The sequence below is a fragment of the Cervus canadensis genome, chromosome 2, assembly GCF_019320065.1.
Source record: "Cervus canadensis isolate Bull #8, Minnesota chromosome 2, ASM1932006v1, whole genome shotgun sequence".
NCBI classification, from domain to species: domain Eukaryota; kingdom Metazoa; phylum Chordata; class Mammalia; order Artiodactyla; family Cervidae; genus Cervus; species Cervus canadensis.
In genome coordinates, this window is record NC_057387.1 from 16,566,879 (window position 1) to 16,587,100 (window position 20,222).

Genomic DNA, 20,222 nt, shown 5'->3' on the forward strand with positions numbered 1-20,222 from the left:
AGGTGGAGGGGGGAGGAGTGGGGGGGCACTGAGAAGGGAGGGAGAATGTCTTGTTTGTGGCTTGTCAGCAATTGCTTGAGACAAGCTTCCATGTGTGAAAGCTACTTGGCATGAATGCCTGGGCCGTACCAAGTGTCACCGCAGCAAGAGGGGGAGTCAGAAGAAAAACAGATCAGACCAGAGCAGACAATAGGCCCCTAAAGTGTTCCCCCTAAGTTGCTTTGATGTTGTCCTAGTGTCTTGATACCAGGAGGCCAGGGATTGCAGGAAAAGGGTCTTTTTTGTCTTCACTCACTTTCCCCCCTCAGTTTCTGAAATGATTCTCCAGAATTTCTCCTCATAAAAAAGGTAAGAGCCCTAACAATTCCTTCTTCTGTGGCAGGCTGGTTCGCCCGTGCCTGGAAGTGGGGGTCTCATTCCTGCGCTGCTCAGGAGGAGCGCTGGGAGCCTGCGATTGGAGCTCTAGCCTTGCCCCTGGAAGTCTTTGCAGGCGCTCCGGGCTGGGGATGGCCCCCTCTTTCTAGGGAACCCCAGTAACACGATCTGCGCCTCTGGGTTGATGGGGGAGAAGGGGTGGATGGAGAGGAATGGGAGGAGGGTGTGAGGTTGGAGGGCGTGAGGGGGGAAAAAAGAGAGAGCAGCCTGAAAGAGAGGCAGAGAAGGGCAGAGCCCTCGTTCAGAGCAGCCCCAGCCAGGAGCCCAAGGAGGGCCTCCTTGCAAGCTTGCGCGGTGCATTCTCAGGCTGAGCAGGGGCCGGCGGGGGCTCCGCCGAGCGCCTGCAGAGATTACACGAGCTTTGTGTGTGTGCGAGTGTGCCTGTGTGCGTGTGCGTGTGTGTGCACTTCCCACATCCTGCCCTGGCGTGCCTCGTCGTGAAGGGGAGGTACCCCCATCCTTACCACCCCAGCCCAGACTCTCCGGGAGGAAGAGCGGCATGGCAGGCAAGCAGGGAGGCTGAGAGAACTCTGTCGCAAGACGATCCAGAAACTTTTCCCGTCTCAGGGATCTCTCTGGTGGTAGAGACCGTGAAGGAGTTGTGGGCGGCCCCATGCCTCAGTTTCCCCAGCTGTAAAATCCAGAGAGCCGCCTGGGGATGCTGCCCGCCTCTCTGGGATCCGATGAAAACGGAACAGATACCCTTCTGTCTCAAACGCGTTGACAAATCTTCGAGCTAGCAATGCTGTGGCATCACAAAGTAGAAGTGTTATCATTGTTCTTGATCGTCATCATCATGATAATAAAACCATCATTAAGACACCCTGAGACAAATAGACCGGGGAACACAGATCAAGTGTCTGAGCATTTCTAAGGAAACAAAAAGCCTTTTTCCACCTGTTGGCTTCTGTCCTTTTCTCTTGTGTCTTTTCCTTAGATTTATTGGCCGATTTGTACAGAGAATGGGGTGGGAGGGGTTGGGTTTTCCCCTTTTCTCCTCCCTGGTACATATTTTTTTTTAAAAAGAAGGTCAATGTAAGATGCTTGAGAGAGAAAATGTGTCTCCCGTTATAGGAGTTTTTTCAAGACCTTGTGTTTTCTGGCTCTAGCAGGGCATGCAGACACATCTGTAAACTCTACCTTGGAGGTTTAAAATTTTTATTGTGGCTTCTAGAGATTAAATGAGATTTATTTACAAATGCTGTTTATCAGAGAGTGAATATCTTACTGTGTGTGTGTGAGGGTAAGAATGTGAAGGTTGTTTACTCACTGGTGGTTTTGTGGATAAAACCTTTGCTTTTTAAAGTGACATCTTGAGAGATGGGACTAGAGGACGAAAATCAATGCCTAATATTAATTTAAAATTTTTTTAAGGAAAAAATATGTCTGCTTATTTTCTCAAATTATGGGTTTCCTTTCTTCTGTTCTTACACAGTGATTGTTTCAAGGCTCTCAATTGTTGCTCTCTCTGAATTCTCTGGGGGAATTTCTCTTTCTTACCTAATTCTAGGTTTTCTGTGACTCTCCTACTTGTCCATTAAAAAAAAAAATCTGTAAAAGTCTGAGAGGCTGTGCTTCCTTCCATTCTAACTGCAAATGTTTATCAGACCGACTCCCTGTGATAGCTAGAGATTGAAGCTCTGGTTGAGATTATTTATGTTCTTCCCATTGAGGCCTAGAGAACCTGACTTCTGGGTTTGGAAAAGGATGAAGAGAAGGTATTAACTGGCTTGGATCTGGCAAGAAGTCACCCCCCACCCCAATAACATTTCATTGAACCAGAACTGAACTTCATATTTTAGAAATTGTTTTCAACTTTGTAAGCAGAAGGTCTTACCATGGTTTGTCTCTGGCAAGATTTCAAGGTCCAGAAATCTTCCTAAAAGGTTAGAATTTCAGAACTGCAAGGGAAAAGAATGATTATTCCTCAAGTTTTAAATGAGGACACAAAAGCCCAGAGAAGATCATCAGTGATCTGAAGGGGCTCAATACAAGTGTGGTTGCATCTGAATCATACCCTGGGGTTCAGAGTGCCCTGCAGGTCAGTTGTTACGCCAGCCATCCTTTCCTGGCCTCCACATTTGATTTTGTCTGCCCTAGCATTGAGCCAGCCAAAGATGGGCACCTTTTGGAGTTTTGCTGCTGTACTGAGTTATGGCAACACACTCAGCCCTGCTCATGGCACAGACGTGGCAAATATGCGTCACAACATGAATTTGCATGAATTCACATGTGTATTCATTTGTTTATTCAACTAATATTCAGGGGCACTTGCTATGTGCTGAGCATCTTGCTGAAAACTGAGGATGTGGGAAAGAACAAAGCAGATGCACCTACACTTCTCTCAAAAAACTTGCAGTCTTATTGGTGTAATCAACATGAACCACACAAAGTAGTAATTATAATATTGATAATATACATTGAACGGCTTGCAGATGCTCTAATGCAGGGCATAAAGTTGTATAAGTCATTGACCTGAAGTTTGTAATTAAACATAAACTAACTCTCTTTTTGGCTTTGTGGCTAGCTTATTACCCCTGGCCAACTTCCATTCCCTGGTAGCATTTCTACTCACATAGAGTCCAGTGTTTGTAAAGACAGCAGAAAATTCCCTCTTTCTCATTCCCTTCACCCTCCTCCACACAATACAAAAGAGTCACAAATATGTCTGCTAACCCTTTACACATGTACTATTAAATAACTTCATACTTATTGTGAGCCAGCCTATTTAACAGTCATTATCTGGGTGATTCGTATTAGCTATAGCCTCTGTGCGCAGTTAAACCAAATAGGCATTGGAGGGGACATGTGTTTAGGGAGACTCTTGTCTCATTGCACTTGTTCCATAGTTCTTCCAGGTAATACCAAACACTTAGCTGCAGGACACGCCACCATTATCACTGTCATCTTAGAATTCCAAAGACATTTGTGTACAAAATGACTTTTCCCATTCCTACCAACAAGCATACATATCTAAAAAGGGGGGGAGGGATTAAAGCCTCTTCAATGGGTCCACTTTTGGCTGGTTTGTTAAAATCTCACTGGTTTTATGAAGTCAAAGGTAGGAGAATTCCCCCCACCCCCACGTTTATGGTCTTGTTTGGAGAGAATATTTTGTTGAAATGCCAGTCATTTCCTTGGAGGCAGATCTGTTAATGCTTATACCACCATTTTCTACATTGTGTCTTTTTCTGGTACTCACAGGTGTTAAGTCTTCAATGTTGTCAATCCATCCTTTTTTAGATTAATTTAGTAGTTTAAAAGGAAGACAGATATGCCCACCCACACATAAATCATAGGTTTGGTGCCTATCCTCTGGGAACCCACACAGGTTCTATGGTCAAGCCATGTGAATAAGAGGCATTTCTAAATACCCATTGTTGCTAGGCAGTGAGGTAGTCGACACACGTTGTAGTAACTACCCTTTCCGGAGCTTTGGTAGTCGTCTGCATTTGGCACCTGTGGCCATTGCCTTCTGTGAGCTGTATGACTTCATTTGCAAGTCTTTGATCACTTCCGAGACACTCCCCCCCCAACTCCGTGTTACTCACTGGGGAGCTGCCTCTGGGGGAGGCAGGCTGAGTTGCCTCCGAAGAGTAATCCAAAGAGAGGAGTAATCTGAGTGGGGAGTTAAACAGTGAATAAAACAAAAATCTGGTTGGGGAAAACATTTAACAGAGCTAAGGAGCCAGACAACAGTGATCCTGGTCATCCTCAACTCTAGAGAAATAAGAATGAAGATTGTGATGATATTTTAAAAAGGTACAGTGGTTGGATACTTGCATAAATAAAAGTGCTAGAGCCTCTAGTCCTGATGAAAGAAAAGAAAGTGAAGTCGTTCAGTCATATCCGACTCTTTGCGACCCCATGGACAGTAGCCTGCACCAGGCTCCTCCATCCATGGGATTTTCTAGGCAAGAGCACTGGAGTGGGGTGCCATTTCCTTCTCCAGGGAATCTTCCTGACCCAGGGATCGAACCCAGGTCTCCCACATTGTAGACAGACGCTTCATCGTCTGAGCCACCAGGGAAGTCTTGCTGAAGGTAAAACCAATACAACATGCAAGACATTCCTCAAAAGCCTTAGATACAAATACTGCTTTTGCATGTAGTTTTATTGAAGGGAATTTTGTGTCCTCCCAACCCCCAAGAGACATACATATAAGATGTAAAATGGAAATTTTCTACATTTCTTTTAAGTCTTGACATTTTGATGCAGTTTAAAATGATATCTGCTTAGTCCTCTCTTGTAATTTTTTTTTCTATTTTCGATCACACCATGTGGCATTTGGTATCTTAGTTCCCCACCAGGCGTCGAACCTGTGCCTGCTGCAGTGGAAGCATGGTGTCTTAATCACAAGACCACCAGGGAAGTCCCAGACTTCTCTTGTATTAATAATATTGTTTAGTTAAGTACTGTTGTTGTCCTTCTGTTATATTTGAGTAAGGTTATGTAGCTCACCTAAAGACGCACAAGAAAATAAGGGGCAAGATGGCCATCTGATTAAATCTCCCCGTTAGACTAAATCTCTTCAAGAGTTGAGAAGCAAAGAAGTGAGGCAATCACCATGCTATTCAGGTCAAAGGTACTGTGTTGACAGGATATTAAGATAGCTGCCTTAGTTTTTTAAATATATTTATTTAATTTTTGACTGTGTTGAGTCTTGGTTGTATCGTGAGGGCTCTCTTGTTGAGGTACAGGGGCTCAGTTTCCCCATGGTAAGTGGGATCTTAGTTCCCCAACCAGGAATTGAATCCACGTCCCCTGTATTGAAAGACAGATTTTTAACCACTGGACCAGCAGGAAAGATCCTGATTGCCTTAGTTTTGGCCCCTTTTTAAAAGACCGATTTAGAATGTTGATCAAAAGAGAGGAATTCCCCAATTCTAATTTAATAATTGGGCTTCCCTGGTGGCTCAGATGGTAAAGAGTCCACCTGCAATGCAGGAGACCTGGGAACGATCCCTGGGTTGGGAAGATCCCCTGGAGGAGGGCATGGCAACCCACTCTAGTACTCTTGCCTGGAGAATCCCCATGGACAGAGGAGCTTGGCAGGCTTCAGTCCATGGGGTCGTAAAGAGTTGGACACAACTGAGCGACTAAGCACACAATTTAATAATTACTTTTTTTTTTTTTTGCAAAGTACATTGGACTGGTTTCTGGTGTTGGTTTTGCCAATCTATTTCTCTGGACCTCTTATAGAATGAAGTTCTGTGCTGTACTAAATCACTTCAGTCACGTCTGACTTTTAGCCACCCCATGGACTATAGCCTGCCAAGCTTCTCTGTCCATGGGATTTTCCAGACAAGAATACTGGAGTGGGTTGCCATGCTATCCTCCAGGGGAACTTCCTGACCCAGGGATCAAACCCATGTCTCATGTTTCCTGCATTGGCAGGTGGATTCTTTACCACTAGTGCCACCTGGAAAACCCCTGTAGAATGAAGGGGTTGGACTAAATCCTCTCTAAATTCTCTTTCAGCTCTGTTATTCAGTATTTCTGACTCTGTGAATAGGATCTTCCATGAGTCTGGTCTTTTAGTCACCTTACACAAGGCCCAATTCAAGAATTATGTTTACCAAAAGGGGAAATGTGAATTTTGTGGGTGTATGAGATTTATTCCTGTACATCCAAACTGTGTTGACATTTTGAAGTGGAAAGCACAATAAGGAAAAGTACGGTTTTAACTTATGAATTTCAAGAGAATTTGCCAGTCAGCATGCAGACTCATGTGGAAGGAGACGTAAGAACCATTTTCAAAAGAGATGCATTTTGACTATGTCTTTCTGTATAATAAGTATGAATTTAAAATGGCTGGACACTGGGTACATCTCCTAGCTTCACCATTCTCATGCTTTTTCATAGAAATTGTGCTATTCCTTTCTGCATTATGTTTACATGTGGTTTTGAGGGTGCAAGGGACCAATTTAAGCAATTACAGTGTTTATGATACATGCTGTGTGTTTAATGTTATGCTTTTGGGGATGACAGGACTGTTGATGATCTTTATGATATGCAACTCCTGACGGATATTGCTGAAGACTTGCTGATGTGATGACAAATACATAAATAAATGTATGTGTGCATATATATATATATGTATGTATATATATGATATGTTTAGAACGTGAGTAATAAATTGCTTCTAAAGTGAGCCCAAGAGTGGGACAAAAAACGAGAGTAAATGGCATTTTTATTAATCATGTTTTCTATGAGTAATTCCATGCACTGTTCTTTTGAAATTGGTTAAAGGTTTGGAAAGATATAATTGGAAAATTTCACATAACAGCTTTTAATGCAATTTTTAGAACGCCAGAGTAAGTTCTTCTGCCATATTTTAGAAATATCATCTTGGCTTGTTGCAAGAGTGACCAGTTCAAGGCTGCTTTGACAGTTAGTAAATCACTGACTCTCTTTGAATTGGTCTTATTTTCTATCTGAAAAAAAATAGTGTATAAGATATAATTACTTTATAATTGGAGAAGAGAGTTTTGAAAACAACATATAGTAATTTTTTTTCACTTATATTGTTCTTTTATTTTTGGTTGCTTAAAATTTCTAATTTGGGGTATTTTGCTTAATCTTACACATCAACCCTTAGAAGTAGATATATAAGAGAAAGGCATTATTGACTTTAAAGATGGAAAAACAGAAATAGGTTTGTGGAATAGTATAATGGCATGCCTTTTAGAATATACTCTGTAGAAATACATGAAATGTTTGATTATTGGTAAGTGTTAAACTATTATGGGAAATAATATTCTACATATTATTGTGGTCAACTAATTTTTAATAATATAAATGATTATCAAAAGTATTTTTATGCTATTCACTTGAAGATTCAAAATGCCTCTAATGTAAAGTTTTGGAGAACTTTAGTGATTTCCATGAAATCCAGAATCACTGTTTTTCTTGAAAAATAAATGCACAAATTCAAAATTAACAATAATGTGATGACAGTTGAAAGAAGCCAAGCCATCATTTGCTCAGAAGAGAAACTTGTGAATCTTGAGGTAGCTTTATCTTGCCTAACACTAGATCTATTGGACTGCCTATTATCCTTGGGGCTTGTGTAGTTAGTACATGTTTGAGGAGGAAAACTTTGCAGAGGGTCTGTGGACAAGGGACTTTTTGAATGTACGTCCAAGACACACTTACCCTAATGCCTGGAGTGGTGAATTATTGTATAGAAATCCATGAAATACTGGGCTGTTTAAGACAACCATACTCTAAAGAATGCAGAATTTTAGTTCTTGTACCAGTTACCAGGTCTTCTGCCTTGTCTTTTCCAAGCCAACTGCCGCTGCTCCTTCAAGATCATCCTGGCCATTTCTTCTGGAAAGTTCCTTAGTGTCTAAGGAACACAGCACCCTACCTCCTTTCCTGGGCTGGTCATGTACTTATGTGGCCCTCCTCACACTGCCCTGGAATGATCTGGCTTCTACTCTGGGCTGTGGTCCCATCAGGGACTGGGGCCGTCTTTGGTTTTTGTACCCCTAATGCCTAACTTAGGGTGAAACAGCAGATGATCCATAAATGTTGTTGAATGGATAAACGTTTTTACTGTATACAGAAAGAATGACAGGTAAAAAGCTTAGATTGTATAATCTTATGTCTCAAGTTTAAAATACAGGAAATTTCTTATATTAGAGTATTCACTCTTCTTCTCGTTTGCAAGTAAATTACACATTCATAATGAAGTATTTTTCTACTCTTGAACGTTCCTATTTCTTATGTCCAGTTTTTCTCCCCTAAAGCTTTTTTGTCATGTTTCCCACCCCTGAACCTTGTGCTTACCTTACTTAAGAGTTTATTTTTTATATCAAAGAATGTGTGCTCAGTCACTTCAGTCGTGTCCTACTCTTTGCGACGCTATGGACTGTAGCCTGACAGTCTCCTCTGTCCATGGGATTCTCCAGGCAAGAATACTAGAGTGGGATGTCCTGCCCTTCTCCAGGGGATCTTCCCAACTCAGGGATCGAACCTGCGTCTCCTGCATTGCAGGTGGATTCTTTACCCACTGAGCCACCTGGGAAGCCCTTATGTCAAAGAATCCCTTATGACAAATGAGTTGATGAAGTTTGTCTTGATAGTAGTAGCCGAAGAGAAGCTTATTCTACCTCAGTACACGGAAAATAGAGAGATATTTGGGGAAGTCAGGACAATCAGAGGATAGTGAGGTAAATGACTGTCTTCCAGGAAACTGTAGTTGTGACCCATCTGAAACAAAGAAGGGGAATAGTACAATCTAACTTTTCTAAAAAGGTTTTTAAGTGCTGAACCCTCTAACAAAGGCATACTGGTTGCAAAGAACTGGATCACTGAAGTTTCCTCGAGAAAAGGGATTTTCATTGTGAGGATGCTCACAGATGGAACCTGGAATTAGAACTGGAAATCCCTGAGCTACTGAAGAAACTCTAGGCACCACCTTCTGTCTTCCATCAGTCCTATCCTCTCAGGGTGTGTTTGCTTTCCTTAAGCTCTGTTTGTTGCCTTCCTTGAGCTCCTTTTGCTGCCTGCTGGTTTGGTCTTCTAACGTTATTCTGAATAGTCACTCTCAATCTCATAGCTTTTGTTTACACCCAACTGTTGCTTCTTTAACTTGCCAAGGACCCCCCATGTCGAGAACCCTACACCCTTTCTCCCTTACTTCCTTCATGGCTTCTTCCCCAGGGCTTCTGTCCTTATATTCTTTCATTTGTAGTGTTCCCTGTGAATTGCTTCATTCTCTCAGAATTCCCTAATTTAGATTCCCAAGAAAGAATCCAACTGAGCCTTTCATTGCCCTGTCTTATAGGACTCTAACCAGTTTAGGATTGGAGTTGCCCACAGATCAGGAGTGCACCTTTAGTTCAGGATGCTGTGGCAGAGGGTAGTGGGTAGAAACAGGTGGGCAGTCAGTCAGTATAAAACTGGATTGCCTTTTAGTAGGAACTAAGGAATGCTCAAACTACCGCACAATTGCACTCATCTTACACGCTAGTAAAGTAATGCTCAAAATTCTCCAAGCCAGGCTTCAGCAATACGTGAACCGTGAACTTCCAGATGTTCAAGCTGGTTTTAGAAAAGGCAGAGGAACCAGAGATCAAATTGCCAACATCCGCTGGATCATCGAAAAAGCAAGAGAGTTCCAGAAAAACATCTATTTCTGCTTTATTGACTATGCCAAAGCCTTCGACTGTGTGGATCACAATAAACTGTGGAAAATTCTGAAAGAGATGGGAATACCAGACCACCTGACCTGCCTCTTGAGAAACCTGTATGCAGGTCAGGAAGCAACAGTTAGAACTGGACATGGAACAACAGACTGGTTCCAAATAGGAAAAGGAGTACGTCAAGGCTGTATATTGTCACCCTGGTTATTTAACTTCTATGCAGAGTACATCATGAGAAATGCTGGGCTGGATGAAGCACAAGCTGGAATCCCTGTAGAAATATCAATAACCTCAGATATGCAGATGACACCACCCTTATGGCAGAAAGTGAAGAGGAACTAAAAAGCCTCTTGATGAAAGTGAAGGAGGAGAGTGAAAAAGTTGGCTTAAAGCTCAACATTCAGAAAACTAAGATCATTGCATCTAGTCCCATCACTTCATGGCAAATAGATGGGGAAACAGTGGAAGCAGTGTCAGACTTTATTGTTTTGGGCTCCAAAATCACTGCAGATGATGATTGCAGCCATGAAATTAAAAGATGCTTACTCCTTGGAAGGAAAGTTATGACCAACCTAGATAGCATATTAAAAAGCAGAGATGTTGCTTTGCCAACAAAGGTCTGTCTAGTCAAGGTTATGGTTTTTCCAGTGGTCATATATGGATGTGAAAGTTGGACTGTGAGGAAAGCTGAGTGCCGAAAAATTGGTGCTTTTGTACTATGGTGTTGGAGAAGACTCTTGAGAGTCCCTTGGACTGCAGGGAGATCCAACCAGTCCATCCTAAAGGAGATCAGTCCTGGGTGTTCATTGGAAGGACTGATGCTGAAGCTGAAACTCCAATACTTTGGCCACCTCATGAGAAGAGTTGATTCATTGGAAAAGACCCTGATGCTGGGAGGGATTGGGGGCAGGAGGAGAAGGGGACAACAGAGGATGAGATGGCTGGATGGCATCACCGACTCAATGGGCATGAGTTTGAGTAAACTCTGGGAGTTGGTGATGGACAGGGAGGCCTGGCTTGCTGCGATTCATGGGGTCGCAAAGAGTCGGACACGACTGAGTGACTGAACTGAACTGAACTGAAGGAAGGGCCATCTTCCCTTCCATATAGCTCACAACAAATGTACTTGACATATCTATTATGAGGCCATTAGGGAAGTCTGAGAAATTAAGGATAACCAGATTATTAAAAATTAAAATGTTTCATGGATGACGATTAGTATAACTGAGATAAGAAGACCGTGGGAACAAATAGCAACTTTATAACCAGGAAAGAAATTGGGAGAGGGAAGTGTATTAGAGTTAGTTCTTAGATGAGTGGCACCATTTCATACATTTATTAAAGAATGAATGTAGGTAAATAGTGAAAGTGAGACTATATTGACGTGAATCCCAGAGGCTAGTTTAAAAAGCAAGCATAAGCCTGGAATTGAGGCCCAGAATGAGAATAAATAGGAATACTAAGCTTTTTAGGGAGTTTCTGCCTATCCTTTCTTCCTGTATTTTATACCTCTTCTTCTCTGTTCTGTACTTGATCCCTCTTAACTTTAGCTTCTGGAACCATCTGTCATGAATTAGTGATGTGACCTTGGGCTGGTTATTTATTGTCTCTCAAACTCAATTTATTCATCTGTAAAATAGGGCTAATGATTATTATTTCAATAGCTTATTATATGAATTAAATTAGATGGCATAATATATTTAAAGTGACTGGTACACATTACTTAGAATGTCATAGGTGCTCAGTCAATTGTAGCAATTATTCTAGCACAAAGGAAGGAAAGAATTGACTAAACAATGTTCTAAGCAAAATTTTGCTTGTCATATCATTTATTCCTTGTAACAATCCCACAGGACTTGTATTATTTCTACTTTTTCTTTTATTGAGGTACAAGTACAGTAGTATATAGTTCATGTGTTATTTCTACTTTATGAGTGAGAATACACTAATAATATTTAATTGGTATTTGCTATGAGAAAAGCACTGAGCTAAACCCTTTCTTGTGTTGTCATATTTGAACCAAGATAGATACTGTTCGTGTCTTCATCTCCTAGATGAGGAAACTGAGGTCTAGATAGTTCAACTTGCCCCAAATCATACATCTAGGAAGTGATAATCAGAGCTTGGGTGTAAGTCCATCTGAACCTAGGCCAGTCTGACCGAAGTTTTCCAAAGTCACAAAATCGACGAATGTGTGTATGACTGAGTCAAGACTGAGGTCTTGGTTAGGGCAGTAATTCTGTAGCTCACCACCAGAGCCACACGCTGATGAAGAATAGTGGTCACTGTACACACACTTGTGCTGCCTCTGAATCTGAGTGCCATGACTGGACTGCAAGGGCAAACTTTGGAAAGGGTACAAAGGGAAATTTTTTTTAATAATTGAAATATGTTAAAATAAGTTCTCTCAGACCTGCTGAAATGATTTAACAAACATGTGTTGGAAATGTCTATTGTGTGTCAGGCAATGAAAAATAGGCTTGGCACTGTGGAAATATAAGATGAGGAAGGCTGACTCCCTGCCTTCATTCTGGTGGATGGAGATAGATACTCACCCAGCCGGTGATAAAGCAGAGGACAACAGATGAAAGAACTGTGGAGTTAAGAGAGAACATTAATTTGGTGGTGAAGGGTATGTTGGTGGAAGGAACTTGGGAAGTCTTCATGATGAAGATGGCATTTGCAATGGTTTTTGAGGGGACAAATATGGAAGTACTGCCTTCTATAGTTTTCTTTTTCTTCACACCAAGGATTTCATAAAGGGTGGTATAAAGAAGATAACTACTGTGGTACTATGTGGCTAGATAATAGGATTTCAAAGAGTAAATTCTTTGACTAAAAGTAGAGAAATATCTACTCTGATTAATCATAGAGAATAAATAACAAGTTCCTATTGCATAGCACAGGGAACTAGATTCAATGTCCTGTGATAAATCAAAATGGGAAAGAATATAAAAAAGAACATATGGATGTATATACCTGGATCAGTTTGCTGTGTAGCAGAAATTAACACAACATTGTAAATCAACTATACTTCAATTAAAAATGATTTTAAAAATTAAAGGAAAAAATCATAGAGGTATATTGGCATTTTTCTGGTCTACAATTATGTATATTTTTATTGAAGGAATCAGAATGTGGAATCCTCTATTCTGTGCATCCTCAGTTGGGGATCTGTAGTTGTCCAGCCATCTAGCAAGAGCCTGCAAATCCCTCCAATGGCCAAATGGTACACCAGTAGCTGTTCTCAGCTATATTGAGTGGTATTAAGTAGGTATGAGCACATAGGTCATTTATCCATCTATACTTCGATTAGAGATTTTTTTCTGTAGCTGGAAATTCCCAGTTTTCCTTACATACATTATCAGGCTTTCTGAAATTTTTTTGGAGACAGTCCTAATTGAAAACGTTTTTGTCTTGTTTTCCATAAATTTGCTTGTGATTGGTAGTCTGTTTCCGAATGTTCTTTCAGATTGTTAATTAGATGGAGTTTCCACATCTTAATCCTGTTTACAGAGGCCAAGTAAATGTCTTCCACTTATCCACTTGCAGTGAGAAAGTCCATACTTGTGTTTATGCTGTGAGGTAGAAAGCCAGCTCAGGGAAGGCAATGGCAACCCACTCCAGTACTCTTGCCTGGAAAATCCCATGGATGGAGGAGCCTGGTAGACTATAGTCCATGGGGTCTTGAAAAGTCAGACATGACTGAGTGACTTCACTTTCACTTTTCACTTTCATGCATTGGAGAAGGAAATGGCAACCCACTCCAGTGTTCTCGCCTGGAGAATCCAAGGGATGGAGAAGCCTGGTGGGCTGCCATCTATGGAGTCACACAGAGTCGGACATGACTGAAGTGACTTAGCAGCAGCAGCAGAAACCCAGCTAAAAAGATCTGTCGTTTTGATTTATTTTGGTTCTTTGCTCAAGTCCCCTTTTCCCAAGCTCTGTCTTAATGCTCATCCTTTTTTTTCAAGGTCTGGCTCAAATGTCACCTTATGACAAAGTCTTTCTCAATTTCTAGAGCCCAGGAAATCTCTCCAACTCTATGGTATCCATGTTATCTTGTTCTTTTCTTGGAATGGTCGTAGTAGCTATATGTGTTTGCTATCTCAAATTTACTATCACAAATCCCTTAATAGGTAATAAACAAGAGGGCAGGGCCTTGAGTTCTAGTCATCTGTGTGTCCCTCAAAATACCTAACAGGGTCGCTGCTTTACAGTTGGTTGATGCTCAGAGGTGTTTATTGAACTGAACTTAATTGTATTCTTGGTTTTATTGGATTGATTTTGGGTATGGTAACCTTGATATCTGAGCCCCAGTTCCCTTTTGGAAAAGAAATGTTGCTTTAAAAAAAAAAAAGCATCATCTTACTGATTTTAGGATGAAAGAAACCATGTAATATAAATAGTAATTATAATTACTATTAATAAGCATCATTAACATAGCATGGACTGATAGGATTATTTTCTTTACTTGCTTTTGCTGGCTGAGTGGGCAGACTTGGTAAACTAACTGGTCTTTTCCATCTCTAATATCTATGATTCCTTGAAATTTTATGTAGACAAGTGCCAGCTAATGTATACTGGAAGGAACAATTGAAACAGCTCATACTCACTGATGGGCTCTGAATTACTCTACTTGTAAGTGCTCAGGAAAAAGATCTCGGATTCATTGTGGATTGCTCAATGGGGACATCTGCTCGCTGTGTAGCAGCAGTCAGAAGAATGAATGAGATATAATAGGCTGTATTAACTTTGAGAATGGGATAAAGAATAATGCAGAAGATAATATAGTGCACATAATTTGGCATTGACTACTTCTGTAATTGCAATAAAACATTTTAATGATATACACTGATGTTATGACTTCACCTTAAAATCAGAATTCGGCATTGAGTCCTTTCATTTCCGAGAAAACAAAGCAGAAATATAAAGGATCCAGAGAAAAACAACAGACTGTCTCCAAGACATACAAGGGATTTGCCTGTAATGAGAAACTGAAATGACAAGGACATTTTAATTTGGATAAAGGGGGGAAAATGACATTGTATAAATTTATTTAAAATTAATGAAAGTTTCAGAAAATTGCTAGAGCTAGCTTCTGATTATCCCTGGTAATGGAGGTCAGAGATAGGCAGGATAATTGAAATCCCTGATAATCTCCAACCCTCATTTCAGATATTAGTTGTAGGATCCAGTCCTATGGAAAGTTTTAACAGATGAATAAATACAAGACATAGCAGCCCAGGGTTTGTGAACTAAATGGCTCATGAGAAAGACAGTGTGGGGTGTTGGGAAATGCACAGAATTTGGAATAAGGTGAACAGGGTTCTATTTTGTCATTTCTGTTTATCATCCATACAACCTTGAGTGATATGTTTAACTTCTATGAGATCCAGTTCCCTCATCTGCAAAGTGAAAGGTCTGTAAAATTATAGTTTGTTGGGAAAACTACATAAGTTCATTGGAAGTGGTTGGTGAGTGGTGATGTATGAATTTGAGAGCTGGTTGTCAAGAGTGCTGTCCACTTGATTGGCCAATCTCGAGAGCAGACATGGCTCCCAATACCAGGGAGGCAAGGGGGGCTCACACCACTCTTCCCTTCTCTTCAATCTGCTATCACTAGCGCTCACAGTAGGAGGTTTTAGAAGAAGTATGCAACATTTCCTTCATCTCCAGAACCATCTGCAGCATGCCTACTCCCTTGCTTCCAGAAAACCTTAAGATAACTTTGCATATGTTTTTTATTAATGTGAGATTATTTAAAGGTCATCTCCTGTGATTTTCTCAATAGCCCTGTAAGGCTCATACTGCAATTATCCTCACCTTCCAGACTGCAGATACTGAAGCACAGACACCTTGCTTAGGGACACATAGTAATGGCAGAATACAGAGTCAAACCTATGCTCTCTTGCTTCTGGGTTGATTTTAAAAGTCTAAAAAATTGTCTCATGTGACAATATTGATCCCTTTCCTGGGGAGTGGCTGGGCTGGCGTTTCCTTATTTCCCTGGGAACTCCTACTCTATCCTGTGGCACACAGTTCAGGATTCATCACCAGAAGTCATCTTGTCTGCTTTCATACCCCTGTCTTGTAGCTCTTAACAGGTTATTATGTTAACAACAGTAGAAACCCTTTTACCCTGTTCAGTGAATAGTTGGTGACTTAGCTGAACAAGTTCGTTAAAGCAAGAGTCATACAACATGATGGAATCATCCCTTAAGCCTTTATTTCCACTTAAAACATCCCTCAAGTTTTTGATGTAGGGCCAAGGCCTGTCTTTTGAGTTTAGGGCCTCCCAGTAACACTCCTCATCCTATTTCTCATTTAAGCCACACCTCCAAGGCTTTCATAGTCATTTTGTCTCAGTTTCTTTAAAGTGGAGCTGGATCTTAAAGACATTCTGTGAGACAATCAGATTTTTCCAGATTTAATGTTGACTCTTCCCTAGTGGTTCAGTAATAAAGAACCCGCCTGCCAATGCAGGGAATGAGAGTTCAATCCCTGGGTTGGGAAGATCCCTTAGAGAAGGAGATGGCAACCCACTCCATTATTCTTACCTGGACAATCCCATGGACAGAGGGGCCTGGCAGGCTACAGTCCATGGGGTCGCAAAAAGTCAGACATGCCTCAGCGGCTAAACAGCAAAAACCCCCACAACCTAAGCTGACAATGCATTTTTTAGTAACTCACCTTTAATATGCCTTTCCCAAAGTTTCAACTTATTGATAGATATAGAAACAATTTTCTCTTGTGCACTCATATTTCATTATTTTAAGTAACTTTAATTAAATTGTGGAATTATGATAAGAAGAACTAGCATAAATAGTTTTCTCCACTGGTGAGAAAGCAGGCTGTGGGCCTCCTGGAGTAGCCACTCTTGGCTGTGATCAGGCAGCATGCCATGGGCCTGGTCTTTACATTTGCAGGGGGAATGGAGACCACAGATGAGTCTCAGTTAGGTGCTGGCCACTTAGGAGAGCCCTGACTCAGTATGGCTTCTGTTCCATGTCTGGCCTAGAAGATGAATACCTTGAAACTTTAGCCTTTATCTTTTTGGTTAGTCCCCAAACCCACTACAGTGATAGGTGTGTGTATGTGCTCAGTCGTGTCCAACTCTTTACAACACCATGGGCTGTACCCCACCAGGCTCCTCTGCCCATGGAATTTTCCAGGCAAGAATACTGGAGTGAACTGCCATTTCCTACTCCAGGAGATCTTCCCTACCTGGGAATTGAACCCGAATCTTTAGTATTGGCAGGTGGATTCTTTATCCCTGCACCACCTGGGAAGCCCAGTGGGTGCATAGTGGACCCTCAGTTAACACTGATAAACTAGCTAACTGATTACACCAACAAAAGCAAAACTCAGCTTTGTTGCTGCACATCTTCTGGTGAGGGTCTTAAGCACCATCCTCTGTGCAGAAGTTGGATTAGAGAGAAAGAATTAGCAAAAGCATTCCCAGTATTGCTGTAGGATAAGATGATATATACCATTAGAAGTTGAATGGAAGGCAACTACAAAGAAGTGAATTTTGTATAATATGTAATTAACCTGGATAACTCACTAGCACAAAATAATAGTGAGACAGTACACTTGATAACATCTTTAAAAGGATTAGATAATATTCTTACATGAGGAAAAATCCACACTTAACAACCACAGTATTTGACTATGAAAAGCCTCTCTGATGATTACTTTCAGGACCAGCTGGGTCAAGAAAAAATTTCCCTGACTGACATATCCTTGCAACGTTGAGTTTATGATATGCTTCTTGTGACAAACTAAATCATCTTGAATTGAGCACCAGAAGAGGAAAGAAGTCAGATCTGAAGGATATTAAACTTGATGGCAGATTTGGGAGTTGCAGGTAGAATGTTGGTGAGGGCAGGGATATCCTCTTTCCTAAGATAAAGAAAATCAACCCTGAATATTCATTGGAAGCACTGATGCTGAAGCTCCAATACTTTGGCCACCTGATGCAAAGAGCCGACTCATTGGAAAAGACCTTGATGCTGGGAAGGACTGAAGACAAAAGGAGAAAGGGGCAGCAGAGGATGAGATGGTTAGATGGCATCACCAATTCAATAGATCTGAGTTTGAGCAAACTCCAGGAGATAGTGAAGGCCAGGGGAGTATGGCCTGCTCCAATCCATGGAGTCACAGAGTTGGATATGACTTAGTGACTGAACAACAAGAAGATACAATGGGCAAAAACACTTAGCCTTATGCTCAAAAAATGTTTGAAACAAAATTAACGGAGCAAGCATAGTTGGAAAAGTACAGAAAGTTTCTATGATGAGTAAATGGGATGAGAAAAAGTATCAGTTCAGTTCAGAAGCTCATTCATGTCGACTCTTTGCAACCCCATCGACTGCAGCACACAAGGCTTCCCTGTCCATCACCAACTCCTGGAGCTTGCTCGTATCCATTGTGTTGGTGATGCCATCCAACCATCTCATCCTCTGTCATCTCCTTCTCCCGCCTTCAATCTTTCCCAGCATCAGGGTCTTTTCCAATGAGTCAGTTCTTCACATCAGGTGGCCAAAGTATTGGAGCTTCAGCATCAGTCCTTCCAATGAATATTCAGGTCTGATTTCTTTTAGGATTGACTGGTTTGATCTTCTTGCAGTCGAAGGGACTCTCAAGAGTCTTCTCCAACACCACAGTTCAAAAGCATCAATTCTTTAGCACTCAGCTTTCTTTATGATCCAACTCTCACATCCATACAAGACTACTGGAAAATACATATATATATATGTATATATATATATATCTCCATGCTATATATATATATTTACCTATTCGTGTATTTATATACACACACATATATTTGCTTATTATATGTATGTGTATATATATTCACAAATAAATAAATATATATATAGTGTGTGTGTATGTGTGTATGTATACAGTAGAAATAACACTCCATAGGATCTGGTGTGAATCTTCTCATTAATTTTCCATATTGTGTACCTGTTGGCCAATTCCAATAATTAATTCTTGAGGACCCCCCTATTCTTCAAGAGGTTATGAAGCAGTTATCTAGAAAAGGAAGAATGGAATTAACATTGTATTGAGCACTCATTGTGTGCCAGTTATTAAGCTAGGTATTTAATATAGCTTAGCATATTCCTTTGAATATAAGTTGCAATTGATTTTTTAAGATCAACTTTACTTTATGTGCCACTATGAAAGAAAAAAACAAAAATTCCCAATTAACCATAGCACACCATCAATGTTAAAATACATCTTGATTTCAGAGCTTTTAAGAAGTGAAAAATATGCATCTTAGAGAATCAGTGAGATATAGTATCTCATTTAATCCTCCCAATGACCCTTACATTAAGCATTCATATTGCCAGATGAAGAAAGTGAGGCTCAGAAAAGTCATTTGCCTAAAGTCAAGTAGCAGGTAACTGTTAGAACTGGAGTTGAACCCAAAGTAATCTGTCTCCAAATCCAGCACCCTTTCCACAGTTCCTTAGTTCTATGCCATTTTCTTTTTTTTTTTTTTCCTATGCCCTTTTCATAGTTATAGAGTTCTATGGTGCTGATGGAAACCAGTGCTTGCCCAGGATTCAGAGATTTTAGAAAATAAATAATAAAAACAATGTATTCTACTAAAAGCACTCACCTTTGAACTTGTCTCCCCAAAACCTTTCCTCGGGGGGTAAAACAGTGAGTGACACTAGAGTCAGTAAGAGCCATGGAGTTCTAAGAGTGAAAGGGCAATTTGAGTTCCTCTGGTTCAGTCTATGTCTGGTGGTTGAACGCTGATGATAACACTCCCCCAGGGAGCCCTGTGACCTATGAGAAGCACCAGCAGGGCGGGGCCCCTTGAGCAGCTCGGTGCACCTTTTGTGAGCTTTGCTTTCATCTCTTCACTGGTCCCGTTCTGTGTGTGGAGAGTCTAGAGTTGGCCTCACTGTCTTGGCACCACATGGCCCTTCCCATATTTGAGAACAAGTATGAGGGCCCCTCCAAGACTTGTCTTCTCTAAGGTGAACCTTCTGAGTTCCTTACAGGACATGGTATAGAAGTCTCTCTGGTTGCTATTCTGTTGTCTGTATTCCTTTGGAAAAAGAGGCGTTCAGAAGGGTTTCCCAGGTGGCTCAGTGGTAAAAGAACCTGCCTGCCAGCCCAGGAGTCATAGGAGACACTGGTTCAATCCTTGAATCGGGAAGATCCCCTGGAGAAAGGCATGCAACCCACTCCAGTATTCTTGCCTGGAGAATCCCGTGGACAGGAGAGACTGGCGGGCTACAGTCCATGGGCTCACAAAGAGTTGGACATGACTGAGCAGGCATACTCAGTCATTTTGTTTCGTATGGGATAGAGATCTGTCACCTCCCGAATCTGCCTGCAATGCGGGAGACCTGGATTAAATCCCCGGGTTGGGAAGATCCCCTGGAGGAGGACATGGCAACCCACTCCAGTATTCTTGCCTGGAGAATCCCCATGGACAGAGGAGCCTGGTAGGCTACAGTCCATGGGGTCGCAAAGAATCTGACACGACAGAGAGACTAAGCGCAGCACAGCACATCTCCTGGCACAGGCTGTGGGTACATTTGATGTGTGCAGAAGCTCATCACAGAAGTATAGACTCCTTCCTTCTCTCTCCACCCCTCC

At 41.3% G+C, this 20,222-nt stretch overlaps 1 protein-coding gene across 1 annotated transcript in view; it reads left to right on the forward strand.

The window, feature by feature from the left end:
- The first annotated feature begins 165 nt into the window (after positions 1 to 165).
- BCL9 (BCL9 transcription coactivator) overlaps positions 166 to 20,222 on the forward strand; it is a 93,544-nt gene continuing 73,487 nt past the window's right edge. Inside the window, exon 1 of the mRNA XM_043456669.1 lies at positions 166 to 348. The gene's annotated coding sequence lies outside the window, so the exon portion shown is untranslated. The remainder of the gene's footprint in view (positions 349 to 20,222) is intronic.